Source organism: Miscanthus floridulus, chromosome 8 (genome assembly GCF_019320115.1).
Source record: "Miscanthus floridulus cultivar M001 chromosome 8, ASM1932011v1, whole genome shotgun sequence".
Classification (NCBI taxonomy): domain Eukaryota; kingdom Viridiplantae; phylum Streptophyta; class Magnoliopsida; order Poales; family Poaceae; genus Miscanthus; species Miscanthus floridulus.
Genome location: NC_089587.1, coordinates 223,464,100 through 223,483,188, shown reverse-complemented (window position 1 = coordinate 223,483,188; position 19,089 = coordinate 223,464,100). Strand labels below are relative to the sequence as shown.

Sequence of the window (19,089 nt, the reverse complement as noted above, 5' to 3'; positions counted from 1 at the left end):
TGTATTGTATATAACGTAGACAAGGATAGCCCATCAAAAAATAACATAGTTATAAATACATATTTAATAATTAAATATATCAATTAATCAATCATTATTTATATAATATTTATCATCAAATTATAAATTACATAAAATAATTTACATCAATAAATAAATTAATTAAAGTATTAAAGGAAATTTACAATAAAAAATATATTAGGTTTAAACTAAATTAGAAAAAACTAAAATTAATTTAATCTTTATGTACCATTAATAATATTAAAGTAATATTAAAAGTTATTTATAGATGTACTATTAAATAGTTTCAATGCATCGTTAGTAATGTTAAAATTGAATAATTAGTCACTAGTCATAGAGAGAAAACTTTTATATAGATTCATTATACCTTGCTCTTCACGAATACAGATAAATGTCGGATATTTCATAGTTTTGTCTAATTCAGATCTGGAATTGAATAGAGAAAAATACTGAAAATGAATTCGGATACATCCATTTAGTATCAACATTAAAAACGGATACAAACACGCATGTCGATATTACAAGTTTTAGCGGACACAGACGTCAGACAATTTAGATATCCATTTTCATTTTTCATCCCCTAGCCACAAGTGCAAACATTGTCAGTGCATTGGCGTGCGCTTGCATGTTGAAATCCGCTCAAGGTTGGTCCAGCTCCGTCTTTTGTAACGAGAGCCATCACATTCCATGAGCGCTCCAGGACCTAACCATGCGAAACACACGGAAGATTTTGCCTAGTAGCACCAGAAGCCAAATGCAAAGGCATTGCAGGTTTGCAACTAGTTGTGTAGCACTAGATTTTCTTGGTGGGTAGCGTTGCAGGAGTATATTATATTTACTTACATGTATGAGCAAGAACAGAGACTGACCAGGGTAAAAAGTTGGCCCACATGGCAGCGACCATTCAGATGTTCATTGGAGTACTGTTGTGTAACAGCGGTTTGCTAGCATCCATATATGTACAGTGTGCAGCCGAGAACCTGAAGTACATGGACTATCTCCACTCTGACCAACTCGGCACATAAATTACTCCTATCTGCTAGTGTTAACAGACATTTCTGATGTACAACCTTTCAAGTAAATCTCAGATCTCATGTTGCGTTTGCCGCCTCACTAAAAAAAGAAGGTAAATTATTTCGTTTAAAAAAAAGAATAACTAAGCCTACTCGACAAGAACAATAGGACACCATAAGAGTTTCCAGACAGACAATATTTATTTCCCTTAACATTGAGGAAGAACAGAACGGTATGTACGCTGGTCAGTGGATGAGGTGTCAGTCATCCGATCGCATAAGAACACCCAAATGGGGGTAAGATCTCATGGCATGGAGCATGGACATGGACACAAAAATACAAAGAGTGGGCACGGGGCGCAACGGAAGGAGCAGCTCTCTCAGTGTCGAAAACTGCTTGATCCCGTCAAAGAAAATCCCATGCTATCAAGAGATTAGAGTATTTACGCCTGTCAGCGCCACTGCTTGGCCATCTCCTCGTCGAGGATTTGGGCAGCCTGCCGCCTGGAGAAGTCGTTCAGACTGCTGCTTGCTCACCAGTAGACTCCGTAGGGCTAGCAGCTCCTTGCGGTTGGCTCGCTGGAACAGCTCCCTTAGTGCATGCAGTGGACCCTGAGCCTGAAGTGGCGCCATCTGCCGACTGTCACGATCTTCAGTGACAATATGGCGCCTGGATCTCCAGAACTCTGTGCAGATGTGATCTCTGTCCCGTGCCTCGATTGCCTGAGAGGAATTAAAGGAATGATTCAGCCGCACAAATGTCAGTCACCAGTGGCCTGAGAAATTAATAGCATAGGGCAAGCTGCACAACTACACACTTAACAAGCCTAGCATGTAGCAGCAATGGCTGCTATGTGTGAACCATCATACAGTTATGCAACCCTGAAACAGGTTTCACTTCTCATGAAGTTGGTGCGTTTCAGTGTTTCTTCTCTCTTTTTCGTTTCTTGAGATGTAGTGTATTTCAGAGTGCGGTCAAGTGAATGGTTTCCTCACCTGAACTATTGACGGTGACAACAACCCAAACATTTCAAAACCATCAACTGATCCTGGTGGCTGTAGTGCAGGAAGGTTAGCTCTTCCCATACTGAGTTGCCTCCGTATCTCCATATTCAGCCTCTCACGGACCATGCTCCAGCACTTGGTAGGTGAGACGTTGATAAAAAGTTCACCTGGACAGTTTTCCAGAGTCACCTGTAATATGCATCAAGCAACATATATCAAGATACAGAAGAACAGATGTACAGATGGTACAAAAGGCTGAAATTTACCATAAACAGAGGTCCCTGCGGTCCGGCGTCTAATATTTCAGATATGTAGTACGCCATTTGTGTTGGATCCACGATGCTTAAGTATTTTACTCTGCTCCTGAACCCTGTGTTTACAAAGGTAAAACATGTTCAGGAAATCAGAAAAACATAAATCAAACTGTTGACAAAAATCAAATACTCCCTGTGTCCCTGAATAAATAGATTCCTGGAGTTGTCTTAAGTCAAACTTTTTAAACTTTGACCGAATTTCTAAAATAAAACATTAAGATTTATGGTATCAAATTAGTATCATTAGATTTACCATAGAATATATTTTCATAAGGTGCTCATTTTATGTTATAGATATTGTTACTCTTTTCTATAAAGTTGGTCAAACTTAAAAAAATTTGACTGGCGCGGATTCTAGTAATTGATTTATTTGGGGACGAAGGGAGTATATCAGTAAAGACACTCAGATAAGTAGTAAACCAGTAATTAACATTTAACAGCAGCAAAACATTCCTCTACCATGAATACTGCTACATATAACATAAAAATCATTCAAGGATGCAAAGCTGCAAAAGGTAGCTCCTTATAACAAAATCTCTTCTAATTAAAACAAAGCTGGAAGATGCATAGAGGCATGCCAATTGTCAGGGAAAGACGAACCTTTTGGGAAGATTGCTTGGCTTGAGGACCACAACCTCCCATATAGCACAATACCAATTTCCAAAGGTTCAACTATGCTCTTAAATCGATGCACGACGTTGGCTATCCGAGGGCCCTTGTGTGCACCTCCATTCCTATTATGATTTTCTAGAGCAGGTTGCACCAATGCAGCTGAATGACCCCTAGCTTCTGAACCAGATAGAGATTCAGATTTTCTTTGAAGGCATCCATCACTTGGTTGCTGGTTACCAAAATTTGGATGCCCAAGATGGGCACCGCATGAACTTAAACCCCCATATGTATTTTTCACAAGTGAAGGGTCTATGAGAGACTTTGAAGCAAAGACACCAGCTGATGCTTCCTGAGATACACTTTGTGCTCTTAAAACAGTTCTCGCAAAGGGCTGACTTGATGAAGCGCAAGCCCTAGTCTCTGGTGTTACGTGCATTTGGTCCTTGTAGGAGTGACACTGAGTTGCATTAGTGTTAGATGCCATCAACCTATGTGAATTGTTTGAGCTCTCCATACTAAGATTCATGTTGCTTCCTTGATCAACCATTATTGGTGGAATGTTATGATGCCCACCAAGTGAAGATATACGGTCTCCAGCCCGAGAAGATTCTCTACTCCCTTCAAATACTGCCAAGCCATATGCATTTTTCATAGATTCATCTTTAGTACTTAAGGACCTTGTCGCAAAATTGGAAGAAAACGATTGACCAGAAGGAACTGGAAAGTTTAGTGAGCCTTTGTGCCCTTCAGGACTGACACTGTTGTTTAGCGTACACGGTACCTCATTCTTCGTGCATGTCTCCTTTTGTAGTGAAATATTTCCAGATTTTATTTGCTCAGTAGAAGGACCAGAAGTATCCGTTTCCAAACTAGATGTGTCCAGCATCTTATTTCCATTATTATTCTGTTCATTGCAAACCATCGAAGGTGCCAATGATACTGTTGACGCCTGAGACATGTAGGACCTTCTGGGGCCATCAGTTACTCTGCAAAGAGTCTTCGAATCTTGGTCTTTTTCTCGTTTGACACACGAGCTCAAACTTAATCCAAGATGAGAGACACCCCATCTGTGAATTGCACTTAACTTACCACCTAAAGCATCAGCTAACAGATTTAGCTCATTGACATCATAACGGAATAGGAAAAATCTTTTGTCCCAGTCACATGAACAAAGCTCCTTTGCATGTACAAGGCAAGTATATTTCTCTGGGCAACATGGACAGCCAGAAGCAGAAAGATGCAGATCATAATAGCACAATGCACACTCCCTTTCAGTAGAATCAAATTCAGCATCCATTTTTCTAGATTGAGAAGGAGAGCATATATTTTGTCTTTGCACCAACTCCATATCGATTCTTGCCTGAGCAGGAAATTACATAAGATTTCACTGATTTTTAAATAAAAACATTATTTATAAATAGTGCAATAGGTATCTACCTTAAGCGATTTGCATATGGTGCTGTCAAGTCCACACATGCTTTTCCACCTCAAGTTATCAGCAGTATTTCTCTTGAGGAACAGGATATCCCACTGAGTTCTTATTGCTTCTCTTGCAGCCCCAAGCAACAGCTTATCATGGGAAACAGTAATTTTACGAGCTTGCTTACGATAAAGCTCTACCGCATCCTGTCCAATTGGTAACCAATCAATCGGTGCCACATTAACAGCTTCTGCACAATTGAAGCCACAATTGAAACCAGCATGGTATGCCCGTGGGAATGTTAGGACAAACTCTCCCTCATGCTGAACACATCGGTAGACTGGTACTCCTTCAGATTTAAGCAATGATGGTGAAAATTGAGTAACCTGCGAAGGAGTTACCATCTTATAAATGTACCCCCATTCATATGTATCAAAAGGAAGGCAACTCGCGCAAACATCACATGCCACAGCAGAGCCAAATCCCATATAGCCACCATCACACCATTATGCTAAATATTCATCATACATATAAATAAAAAAACATAATATTTCTGGATATTCAGATGACCATATATTTACCTTGTACATGTACAGTTAAGGTGTTACTGTTTATCGCACATGTAAGTGTTTAGTTTTAATACAGGAACACTTCATGAATATATCGAAAGATGCGATACTTCAGGAGGTGACTCGGTTGCTGGCAAAAAATCTCTAATACAGAAAAGAAGACAGGTGTGAGAGAACAGGACTTTTTTTAACATTACTCAGCACCAAATCTGTTTACTATTTATAGTGATGTTACAGCATAATATAAAATATAAATGGACCACATGAGGGAGGGAGAGAGATGTGGGAAGACACGTTGTAGTAAGACACAATAAAAAAAATAGCACCTATTTTGCGTTCTGTTAACTGTTAACTGATGATGCATGAATACCTGAAGCCCTAGTTTACAATAACTAGTCAAGAGAGAAACGCTTACCAGGTTGTGAAGCAAATCAGGTTGTTCCTCAAACAAGTCAGGTAGATGTTTCCTCATTGCAGCCTCCAAATTCACGGCATCCTTTCCTGGAACTCCATACCACATCTTTGGAGCACCCCAATGCATGTAGTTCAGTGAGTACAAATGATGGTCTTCAACATGCTGTCAGCAGAGACATGGAAGTGTAAAATCTCAGAACATGAATATTAAATTTGGATAATGACAACAATCTTAATTGTAAGGGAAGTAGACATCCAATGAGCATCTTACCCAGCAGAATGATGAAAAGCACATTCCAACATACACCCAAGGTACCAAAACACCAGAGATGTCACCACCCTCAAAAGATAGAACTGAACCTTGTAGTCTAGGCAAGTTGTTTAGATTCCAACCAGACTCTGCGTACTTATGCTCAACATCAGATTTTACTACGGGAGAAAACTTTGGGAAGCCACTACCAAAAGTTCCAGTCTCCAAATCGGCACCATATACTACCTGTATGAGAACGGATTTTTTGGATAAGTTAGAAGATAGCAGGACTATATGTCAAAAACAGATATTAGAACTTAGAGTATGCTATAGTTAGGCCAAAAAATATCTCATGCCCAAGTGCAAGGACTATGTTCAGGCAATCAGGAATCATATACAGAACAACAGACCTGCACTGGAAAGCTAAACCAGAAACTCTCTAACAAGTCCAGATCTAAAACGACATATTTCTTTCTAAAGTTTGAACAGAGCTACGAATTGCAAACGACATAGTTACTCTATGATAGTAGAAGTCTGATACCTCTATCTCTTCAGTAGGCCTTTCGACTATGCGCCAATACTCGCCTTCAATGTCTTCGACTGATGGCACTGAGTCCCCGGACACTTCTTTCTTAAAAAACTGTTCACTGAAGTCATCCGCATACTTCTTAAATGTCTGAAGTGTGAACTCAGGTCCAGGTTCAAATCCAAACCTCTCTTGATTTTGCTGCATCCCAGTTTGATTGTGATTAATGTTACTGTTACCTTCCAGCTCTAAAAGCTTTCTCCGCTTCTTCATCATCCCACCTCTTCTGGTCTTCTTGGATGATTTACGGTTTTGGAGCTTGTCAACCTTCTGGACCCGAGTAGAAAATTTTGAGCATTCCCATATGTTCTTCTCTTTAAGAAGGCATGGAGGTTTCCATGAAGGTGGTGGGACAATACGACAAATTCCATATGGTTCTGCCGTAGACCGTATACTCTCAATGTATTTTAAGGTGTCCTTGAATTCCTGATCCACAAGAGGGTACCATGAGATTAATGTATGTAAAAATAAACTAAGTACTTCATACTACTGCACAGTGTGATAAATATAGGATACCTCTTCGGACGGATAGAAAACAGGAGCTTCCTCAAGAACAGGCCTCCTTGCACCAGATGGATTCCATCTTGCAACAACCTGCATGATGTGATGTGTATAAGCTGACAAAAACATCTTCCTGGAAGTAACTCAGCAATTTAGCATAGTTACACAAACCTTCTGACAATCAGCACATTCTGCACATCCCCGAAGTACTCCTTTGGGTAACTGGCGTCTGCGTCTCACTGATCCCACTCCCTGTCAAGAAAATAGAACAATGTCACGGCAATGCATTAAATCATGACAAATTCAGGTAATCGCACATGCACAAAAAAATAAGGATACACAAGTGAAACCTTTTCTGCTGATTCAACATCAGACTCTTCATCCGAGATAATGTCGAACTGGCTATAGTCTATTGGAGGTCTGTTGCGAAGTGACCTCCTGCAACTATGGCTTCCAGAAGTACTAGCAGGAGTGCCACTCCGACCATGCGCCGAACTGTGTTCCAAAATTTCGACATCTTTCTCCATGCACTGCGCTGCTTGAGCAGAACTAGAATGAGCATCACCTGGTTTGACATTGTTTTGGATGCCCTGTAACGCCAAGGCAACAAAAGGTCCGAATCCAGGTGGAATTGAGGGTTCAGAATCCCCGCCGAGTGTGGCCATGATGCACTCTGTTCCCATCATTACTGCATTGAAGGAAGACACTTGATCAGCAAACCAAGAGATACAGTGAAACTAAGAGGATTACAGAGAAAAGAGCTAAACGTATACAAATGCCTACTGTTAATCAACCAAGGCAACCAATAAACCTCAATATATGTATATAAGCAAATTACAGTTGGGAACATTGTCGCATTCATATTGTTCCAAACCAAATCATTGAAATTACAGTGGATCCAGTACCCTGCTGATGCAGGAGAGCAAGGCCACCGCTGAAACACCACGAGCAACAATCGCACGGGGCCACGCCAGCCACGACCTCCACGGGCCCCGCACCCTGTCGTGGGCCCTCCCAACTCCATGTCGTCCACGGGAGGGAAGGGAGAGGGAGCACCGAGCAGCAGCGGCCGCGGGAAGAAGAGAGGGCGAGGCGGCAGCGACGAAGGGGAAACGAGAAGTCTCCGTCACGTGGATGGATGGGCCAGATGGCCTGCGAATAGCCGGCCCACACAGTACCCCGTCTCTCTTCACGTTAGCCGGCCCAGTCAGCCCGCTAGGCAAAAGGCCCAATGCGAGGTGACGTGGCGCAAGCTGATTGGAGCGCTGGGTCTCCCTCGCACGCATCGCTGTCCCGGCACACGGACACGGATTGCGAGCACACACGCGCATCTTTTCTCCTCTCTTCTCGTTCTCGTCCGCCCAAATTGATCCCCTCATCGACCAACGATTTGCTTTTCCTCATCGCATATCTCTTCGGATTTACACTAGGTTTGCGAATGAATAGCGGAGGGGCATGGAAATTGGAAATGAATCTCTGTCCTCTCGACGCAAATCAGAAGAGACCGCGAAGGGAAAATGCAGGAGTTGAGACCTCTGTTTTTTTTAATCAACCAAACATCAACTGAGCCTTTTGTAGTCCCAAAGTAAGTTGGGCAATCAAAATGCAGAAAAATCGATCCGATCAAACAGCTCGCAGACAGATCTGACTCGAATGCCACCAAACAAAGCACAAATCAAAAAGAATGAGAAGCAAACTCAAGAGCAGTCTGGTCCAAACGCCCAATCGGATTCGGATGTTCATGCTTTTCTGAGTGAAAAAAAAAGAAAGAATGCAAGAAGACGAAACAGAGCAGCCAACATGGCACCATCGTACCAGCAAGGCAGCAACGAATCCGCACCCCACGCTGCGAAATTCACGAAACGAAAAAAAAAACCAACGAATAAAACCAAATCCATGAAGAAGACAGACACATACGGAACGGATCTGACTGAATCCTTTGGAGAGCCCTATCGCCTTGGTTGGATTGAACTTGAAGCAGGGCAATTTGCTTTCCCCAAATCTTTTCAGCGCTAATCCCTACTATGAACAGGTAAACACAATCAAGCCGCAACAGATCTGTACGGCCGTCCAACGACGAATTTCAGAACACCGATCTACGAATCTGCATCACATGTCGCTCTAACCTTCAGATCGGCTGCATACAAACTCTTGTCTTCCTATCCTCCAAAGAGAAAACATATACATATATATAACGAACAGCATGCGTATACACGGAAAAGTAAAAGGGAACAACAGCAACAGCAGCAGCAAGAATCAAGAACGACAAGATCCCCCACCCAGTCCAAACGGCTGGGGGAGGAGGAGCAAGGAAGAGAGGAGATTTACCGGCAATTTTTGCACGGACAGATCCGTCAGCTGAGCTGATGTGAGAGGGCCAGTTCAATCGTTCATATCAGAATCGTCATCGTCCTCATCGTCCCATCCCAGCCGTGCTTTTTATTTATTTTTTGCCAGGCTTGTTCAGATCCAAGAACTTGCGGCAACGAAAAAATTGTGAGATTTACCCACCCGTTCTGTTTTTGTTCTTTCTTTTGCAGAAATCGGTTTGCTCCTCCCTGCCGCTGTTGCTGCTGCCGCCCTGAGACCCTGACCCTAAAAGATTTGATGCCCCCAGCACCAACCACCTCCTCCTCTTCCTTCTCCTAGGCCAGGTCAGGGTAGCAAGCAACACAGGCAGGGGTTGTTATTATTCTTGTGATGATGATTAGATAAGATCCAATCCACCGGAGAAGAAGAGAGGGGATACCAAAGTACCAACCAAATACAGGGGGCTCAGGATAAATAGTGCTGGTGGCTGCTGCTGGGTTTCTTTCTTCAGCTTTGCAGAAGAGGGAGAGGAGGAGCAAATCCTGTGGGTCAGTGGGTGGTGGTAACTGGTATTCTACATTTCTTGGGGTAACCTGGAAGAAATCCAACAGCTGCACAGGCGCACAGCAAAGCACCAGAGAGAGGGAGAGAGAGAGGTGTGCAAGTGTGAAAAGGAGGAGAGCAAAGGGTGTTGCTGAAATTGTACAAGAACAGTGGGCACGCAAGCAAAGGCTGCCTTGCCCTGTGTGGCCTGTGCTATGGTTGCTTTTGCCTTAAACCATGGGCTGATGAGCAGCAGCACCTTTGTCCTTTGCTTGCAGTATTATAGTTAGGGCTAGTAATGGTAGTACCAGGAGTACAACTACTGATAATTAATTGATTGATTAATGCTTGGTGGGGGAAATTAGCTTGGGCCATGTTTAGTCCCCCTATTTTCCGGAATTTGGCACTATGCAAAAAGAAGATTTCCCGTCACATCAAACTTACGGTACATGCATGGAGTACTAAATATTGACGAAATCAAAAACTAATTGCACAGTTTGGTTATACTCTACGAGACGAACGTTTTGAGCCTAATTAGTCAACGATTGGACAATTATTACCAAATAAAAACAAAACGCTACAGTGCAACAGTGCCGCCGAATCCGGCGGCGCCGAATCGGCCTCCAACTAAACACGGCCTTGGGGAGGTTGGGAGTTGGGGCCAGCAGAGCAGAGGGTGGATGGCATGGAAGGCAGAGGGCAGAAAATGAGGTGCCCACCTCACCTTTCTTGACCATTTTCTGGCCCCTTTGTGAATGAGGGGAGAAAAAAACAGCAGACGTGGAAGAGTCAAAAACGAGGACGCGCAGCGGTGCAGGTGCAGCATGTGAGCTTCTTCAATACTACCTCTGTTTTTTTAATAATCAGAGTTACCTCTATTTCCTTTGGAGCACAAATATAAAGTTTGCACAGAAGAAGAAAACAAAATGAGAGCGAATACAACTATACTACCAAAATTTTGCCATGATATGGCAATTTAAATTTAAATGAATATTTTACGTGGCCATGGAACTACTCATATAACTTTGCCACGTTATATGTGCTAGCCTTTTTGAGCTGATAATAATTTTGCACTAGTGTTGTTGACTTTATCTATCTACATATATGCTATATATAATAGTATATATGTTCCTCTAGACCCATTTGTATAGCATTTCTGTTCATAAAAGGGTCGGCTAAGCTGGATACTCCTGTAAGATAAATTATTTTCTTCTTAAATGCAATGATACGCAGATCTCATGTGTATTCGAGAAAAAAAAAAGATAATTTTAGGTGGCTCTCAAGAAATAAATTTTGGGTTTTTTTTTTGCAAAGATAAAAAGGCCGATGGGAGGAGCAAGAAACCGCCGCGCCCGCGAGCACACACCGGCGTGACCGCGTGAATTGGTGCCCTCATTACGCGGCTCCCACGACTCGTCGCCGCACCGTCAGATGACGCGGTCAGGCCCGGTCTCCCAGATCGGACGGGCGGGCGGCGGGGAGGAGCAGGTGGCGAGAGCACGCGGTGGCCGGTGGGTCCCTGCGACGGCGGCGTCTTCTCGTCGCGCCGCGTCCGGTCCGGCGGTCCGGCCTCGGGTGCTGACGTTGCTTGGACGATAAGATTAGCCCGCCCAAGGAGAGAGATTAGGATCAGGATGGCCGGTGATCCGGAATGGAACGGAACGGGGCGGGAAGACGTGTGGGCCTGGTCCGTGCTTTCGTAGTGGACAGGAGGTACAGGGCGGAGGATGGCGGTATGGGCAGCGGCCTATGTGGGTCCACGCGTCTCTGACCGCTGCGCACTGGGCTTTGGGCTAGAGGGGCTTGTGGAAAGTGGTCCTGCACTCGTGGAAAGTGGTCCTGATGGGAGATAGTCATGGCCCGTTCGTTTAAACTTATCAGCTCGTACCGTATTAATCATAAAATAAATCCTAAAAATTTTCTCAGCGTGTGCAGTCAAGGCTTTCTGTAGAGTGTAAACCAAACATATAAACTCAGGGAAGAATCACTATTATTCACGCATATGATGATTCAACCACCATGGCAGATATTCAGAAACAAACATAGAGGAAAGAAGAATAAAGAAAACAGCCACCAAGTTTATCTCATTTTTTATACATACTAATAACCTTTTCCTTAGAGTTATCAGATAGGGTTTATTGCTCATTAAGGAAAATGGAACCATAAACTTAACCATGGAATCAGAAAAAGTTACATAACACATGATAGGATCCTTACCTCCCAGTATATCCATGCAGCAACTTTTTGCGGCATCAGCCAGAAGAAGGTTGCCTGCCTCAGAGAATTACTTGTCTGTCCAACCAATTTGGGCCATGTTTAGATTGTAAAAAATTTCAAACCGATAAATAGTAGCACTTTCGTCTTATTTGGTAAATATTGTCCAATCGTGAACCAACTAAGCTCAAAAGATTCATCTCGTGATTTCGAACTAAACTGTACAATTAGTTTTTTTTTACTTATATTTAATGCTCCATGCAAGCGGCTAAAAATTAATGTGATGGAAAGAGAGTGAAAAAACTTGGAATTTGGAGGTGATCTAAACAAGGGGTTGGCATCCAACGCTGCAGTGAAATAGTCCCCAAGAGTCTAGCACCAGGGGCATCAACGCGAAAACTCCAGTTGCTGAGCATATCCTACGAATCATGCCAACAAAAAGAAGCACACTAAGAATAAGCAACAGAGGTGAATACAGTACACAAAGTTACCAAAAATTAACTAGGCAATGCGCACAAGCAAGTATCAGAGTTCAGAAACATCCATTATACGATTGTGCAAAAGAATTTGCAACGAGATCAAAGGTGAAAGTGAATTGAGTAAATTAACATTTCAACTACCATTAGAGCAGCTTGGTAATAAAAGTGTTTAGGATCACATTGTCTGAATTCTGAATACACAAGGGCACATTTTTTTTAGCTGGCTTATGTTGATTCTAAACTGAGGTCATACCATAAGGGGGCTGACATGCAAGGGCTTCGCGACGAGATCAGAGCCCGGTTGGAAGGTAAACATCACCCTCTCTGCCCAGGGAGTGTTTGTGACCTGACACCACCAACAAGAGATTAGACAGTTGCAAATAATCAGCCACAAACCAATCGAGATGAATCGTATGTACACCCGGCTTGTTCGCTGGTTGGTTTATAGGTTGGTTTGGACTGGCTGGTGCTGGTTTATTATGAGAAAAAAATATTATTAGTTGATTGGTTTGGACTGGCTGAAACCAACCAGCGAACAGATGACTGATATCACCTCGGCAATGCAGGTGACCACCTCGGCAATGCACATTCTGAGCTCTACATCTTGTCCATGCCCTGCAGAATCGTAGCAGTAGTAAATGCTCAGCGGGTTCTGCTCGTATCCCACGCTCACGCTCTTGGGTTGGGTATCGTCAGGAGGCGCCTTCATCGAGGAAGAACAGGGCAAGTCCGCGCTCAAGAGTCATTTCGTCAAATACGGGCCTGATGGCGATTTTTTTTTAAAAAAAAAAATGACACTGTAGTACTTTTCGTTGTTATTTAATAATTAATGTCCAATCATAGTTTAATTAATTTTAAAAGATTTGTCTCGTGAATTTAGTCTAAACTGTGCAATTAGTTTTATTTTTTATTTATATTTAATATTTCATGTATGCGTCCAAAGATTCGATGTGACGGGGAATCTTGAAAATTTTAGCATTTTAGAAGGGAACTAAACTGGACCCAAACTGAAGACTGTCTAGAGCAAAAATGCAGCTCCCCTTCAAATTTTAGGGCACGACAGGTTCGATTTATTTTTGGAAGGAGGGTGCGAAACTTTCGCTGAGAAGCAGCGGGGGGAGAGGAGGGGTTCACACGGGGCCGGAGGTGGAAGCGACGCGGCGGGCTTCGTCGGCGGAGAGGTGGTCCGGGAGCGGCAGCCGGTCGAGGTCGACGAGCGCCTAGCGCGCGGGCTACTCGAAGGCGTGCGCCGCCGGGCGCCGGCGCGAGTGCCGGACGCGGCCCTCGTAGCAGAATGGGTCAATCAAACGTATAGGTAAGGGTTCCTACGCTATTTAAATTAATGAAGAAACAGTACGTCTGAGATAACCGAACGAAGCCTTAAAAGTGAAAGAAACATGTGCGATGGAGATAAGAGAGAAATAAGAAATAAGGAAAAAAGAAAAAGAAAAAGAAAGAAAGAATAGAGGCGTATTATAGACATTTCACCCTCATTATCTCCGGAGACATTGTTTACCAAACGCTTTACCAAAACAGCAACAGCTCCACCTCTAAGCCGAAACTGTTTTCGTTGGAGTCAGGGCCCTACGAAACAGGTCGTAAATTAGTAGGTATTGGTCTGCTTACGGAATAATGAATAATTAAATATGATGTGGATGCCAATGTGCTTTGTCCGACAGTAGTAGCAAAAAAAATGCTCCCTCCATATTGGTAATTAAGGTCGTTTTGGACAGAATTTAGCATACCGTAGAGTGATTAAGTAGGATATATTTTTTTCTCTATTTACCCTTATTAAATAGGGTTGCAGGCATCTACCATACTCCCTCCGTATACAAATAAAACGACATCCTGGCTCCTCGCGTAGTTTGCGGATAAAACGTCGTTCTAGCGCCGCAACCCCTCCCCTGGACTTGTTTGCCCCTGGCTCATCGATCTCTGCGTGCAATTACTCAGCGCCGCGCGTGGGACGCTCGCCTCGATTCACGCCGCGCGTGCGACGCTCGCCCTCTCGTGTGGTCGTCTGCGTCTTAAAACCGCGCGCCGCTCGAGTACCAGCTCGCATCGCTGCGCCGCTCGTGCTCGGCCCCAACTCGTCTCGCTGCGCCGCTCGCCGGTCCACTCGCCGCGCCGCTCGCTGCTCGCGCTCGTCAGTCCGCTCCGTCGTGCCGTAGGAGATGGCGCTGGACTCCGTCGTGTCCGAGGAGGTGGCGCCGGATTCTGCCATGAAGCTCTCTCTTGCCATGGAGATTGTCCCAGACTCACTGCTGGAGTCCTTCGTGCCAGACTCCATCGTGTCGTAGGAGATGGTGCTGGACTCCATCACGCCGGAGTTGTAGGAGCTCGCGCGGGACTCCGAGATGGTGCCGGATTCCTTGCCGCCCGGCGCTTTTACATGTGCTCGCTATCATCTCGTCCATGAGGACCACGAAGCATGGAATCGTGCGCACCCGCGGTTTTGGCCGTGTTCTCGTTGCGGTCTCGTCCACAGGGAGTACGAACTCGGCACCATGCTTTACGACCTCGACGAGTTTGACTGCGAGATTTTCATTCCCGATCCCAACAATGTCGTGATGCATGGAAATTCTATCGAGGTACCTGCACACGTGATCAAGATGCTCGACGAGAAGCTAGCAGCCGCGAAGGATGACGCCAAAGCTTGAGTTCTCATTAAGATAACAAGCTAGCATCAGTAAGATAACAAGCTTGAGTTCTCATTAACTTTTACAAGGATGTCTCTACTACTTAAGCTAACTAGCATCATTCTAATTGTTTGGTGCAGCAAGAGTAGCCTTGGCTTCATGAAGCAAAGATGGTTCACAAGGGATAGAAGTTGGCAGCCGATCTTCTCTTTCTAGCGTATTTTTGTTCATGTGATGAATCTTGAACTTATTGCATCCTTTCACCTTCATAGCTTCAATGTAAACACTTTGTAGTGTTACAAACATTCGATTAGCTTTCTTTGCCGAGTACTCTAGAAATGCCTACAAAACAAGTGTGCAACAAATGAATGAATGGATGAGCAAATTTGTAGTTGATGAAACAATAAAACATGTGTGAACAATTTGATCAAATTACCTCTTGCACTGCTGGAACTAGATCTTCTATTGTTTTTGCATTCTTCTTGTATTGAATTGCTTGAATAGCACGAAAAAAACCCAAGTCAAGAATGTTGAAATCTGGAGAATTGGGTGGTTGACAAACTAGGCGAATATCGAATCCTTCTTGCTTAGCTGCCTCACAAAAATCCGGATCATCCAATTTCAAATGGGTAGGTGCATTATCTTGTTGAATGTAGATTGGTTTGCCCACATCTTCTCTTGGCCATTTGGCTCGAATGACAGGCAACACTTGGTTGATCATGAAATCTCTAATCACTTCTCTAGTGATCGAAGCTATGGGCTTCATAACCAAGTCTCCACGGACACGGCCGGTTCTCTCATTACCTCTCATAGCCGGTTCATATCGAACAAGTGGAAAACAACCAATCCTACCATCAAAAATACAATTCCCATCCCTAAACCTTGGCCGAGCAACAACACACAAGAACATAAGCCTAGGGATGTAGTTCTTGTTCTTACAAGTCCGATGGGGATCATCTTCGTCGGGTAGCAAATAATATTTTTTTAGATTTTTGATAGAGGTAGAACCATTTTTCATCAATGAATACATAGTCATACAAATCCTTAAACCTTGGATCAGCTAGCAAATCCCTCATAACCATGTCAACACACCACTTTAATCTAGCCTTTTTGTTAGCTTGCGTGAGATATGGTTTGATGCTACTAGAGTGGCGCCTAAGCAAACCTTTTTTTCAAATGCCTTTGTATTGTCCATTTGCTCATGTTAAGTTTGACACAAACATCTTCTATGGTTATTCTTTCCTTGAGAGGAATGCTACGCAATTGTTCCAAATCAACAGGAGATGCCTTACGACCAACTCTACCCTTCTTTCGACTACCAAGGTCAATCGGAATGTTATTTGCAAGTGGTATTTTACCTTTCTTCCACATGCGTTGAACTGCACGAATGTGTAGACCAAACTGAGCAGTAACATCTGTCGTATCATTCTTGCCTAGTACTCCATTCTTGCTTCTTGTCAACAAAGCTTGGAAAACTTGTTTTCTGGCTTCTTCGGGCATGTCTTTCCTCCGTTGGTTCCCTTGAACGGGAGCATGTTCTAGTTGTAAAAGAACACATTAAAAAACAGCAAGGAACCAAGGATATGAAATGCTTGTTGCAACAAAAAATTGTTGTTGAAGGAAACTTACCTTTGTCGTTGACATCCTCCAGTACAGGCTCGTTGAGATCGAAGGTTGCATTGCCATTGTCATCTTCTACTACAGGGACGTTTAGATCAAAGCTAGCAAACGAACTGGCCATGCGTTCTACTGGTTCTAATACTACAGGCGAATGGAACTGCTGGCCATGTGTTCAGCTGGTTCTAGCAAATGAACAGTCGAGTACACAGGCGCATGCAACAAGGGAATAAATAGCCAGGCGGCCGCTGGAACCCAAAGGTCCAATGCGCGAACTGTTTTGGTAAAACGCGCGCAACCAAACGCTCAAAACGCGCGCAAAGAAAAAAAAAAGAAGCGGCAACCAGCGTGTTTTGCCAAAAAGAAGCGGGGCTGGAGTAGTAGAAGCGCCATGCAGCGCGAAATCGTCCAGGCCACTACAAAAAAAAATATAGATAGTGGGGAGAGACCCGCACCCGTTCTCGACACCAGACAACAGACTCCGCTGCGCTAGCCAGTAAGGCTGTGTAACTATCTTGTATGAAATGCAACCACAGCTGTATTTAATAGGGGTAGACAGGGAAAACTTTACCCTAATTAATCACTCATTGGTATGATAAATGCTGTCCTAAACGTCATTTTTTACCGGTATGGAGGCAGTACATCATATCTTTGTAGCTGGAGTGGTAAGCGCATCATGGCCCGAGGCAGGTGTGCACTGTTCGAGCTCTCTCAGACGCGGTGTTATTTCAAGCGGCGCGTTATTTTTCCGTCGCGCAGGATTGCATGCCGTCAATTCAGTTGGAGGCGTGCGTTTTGCATGGCGGGATTAGTTGGGGAGGGCTCCCAGATCCGTATTTCAGGTTGGAATTGTTCCCAGTGTCTAATACTTGATAACCGAACAGGCCCTTAAACGGCGCGACGAGAACCGAAACGACAGGGGCATTCACGTCCACAACAGTACTAAAATAACCAAAACGACCTGATTTGCGCAAACAGCTAAACACCCCGATACGGAGGGAGTACTGACTTCTTTTTCAGCTCCGATCCCACTATCATCGTAGGGGTGGTCAGAAAAAGTGGAGCTCACTCGAAGCAATCAAAGCCCTTGTTTAGTTCCACACCAACTTTTAAAAAGTTGCTACAGTACTTATCACATCGAATGTTTGCGGCCCGTGCATGGAGCATTAAATATAGACGAAAAGAAAAACTAATTGCACAGTTTAGTGGGAAATTGCGAAACGAACGTTTTGAGCCTAATTAGTTCATATTTGAACACTATTTGCCAAATAAAAACGAACGTGCTACAGTAACCCCAAAATCCAAATTCCTACCACTAAACACAGCCAAAACTTGAGCGTTTAAGATTGTCTTTTCAAGAGCGAAAAAGTTGCAGCATCCCGAGCTGAAAACTGGAAGACCTTTTGCATAAATGTATTTATATATTGAGTTTGTGGGTGCCAGGCCATATGCTCCTACAGTAAAAAAAGTAATTCTCGTTTCCAAGAAGTCAAAGAATCTCTATGTTTGACTAAGTTTATACTCTCTCCGTTTTAAATTATAAGACGTTTTAGTTTTTCTAGATTCATAATTTTGCTAAGCATCTATATATATATTATGTCTAACATAATAAAAGCTATGAATCTAGAAATGCCAAAACGTCTTATAATTTAGAATAGATGAAGTAGAAGATATCACCTACATTTCAATCTCCAATTATATTTATTTATTATGAAAATATATTTCATAACTAATTCAATAATGTTTATTACACATGATAAATATCAATATATATTTATTTATATTCAGTTAAAACTAAGAATCTTTTAACTCCTCGGGATGCGAGGGTTATATTCTTTGAGACTGAAGGAGTATTAGATTACTCCCTCCATTATCTTTTATTAGGCGTTCACATGTTTTTGAAAGAGAAAAAAACGATTTGTAAGGCGCCGTAAGTTACCGAAGCATACTTATATTAACCTGTGCTCCACGGTACTCGAAGCGACGGAAGCGCGCTTTTGCACCGTATTGGCCAGTGCTAGTTGTATCACGCATGCATGCATGCAAATGTGAAAAGCACTCCATCCAGCTTGAGCGACGTGGCATGTAAAATGAACACGAACACAGCAACCAACGCTAGATTAATTCTCGGACGTGTAGTGCGCTGGTGCCTTGGTATCTGAAGTAGCCCTTGTAGCGCCTAATAAAAGATAATGGAGGGAGCATTATCTAGTGTCGTAATCCAGCAGCATGTGCGGTGTGCTAATGGAGTTGAGAGCAACCACAGGAATGCAAGATGAGGCGGCGAAGAGAGACAGCAGACAGCCACAACACACAGGCACATATGTGCTTGTCATCTTGCCATTTGCCTGCTCAGAGGAGGATTACGTGGTGATTCCATATCAGACCAGACCATATCGTGCAGACGATTCTGTTCAGTAGCACTGCGCTTGCGTGAACATAAATGCTGCAAAGTGAAAGTGGTGTGCACTTATTAAGCACAGGTGATTACCATTTTTTTTTTGGACAATGCATACGCGAGCTTTATTATAAACGAATGAAACTAGGAGGCACATCATATACAATTTGCCTTAGTTTGCATA

General features: G+C 43.4%; 2 pseudogenes; both read right to left on the bottom strand.

Moving 5' to 3' along the window:
* Positions 1-546: 546 nt before the first annotated feature.
* Positions 547-9,738, bottom strand: LOC136478300 (lysine-specific demethylase JMJ703-like; annotated as a pseudogene).
* On the bottom strand, positions 9,060-14,571 carry LOC136470704 (uncharacterized; annotated as a pseudogene).
* Positions 14,572-19,089: the final 4,518 nt, after the last annotated feature.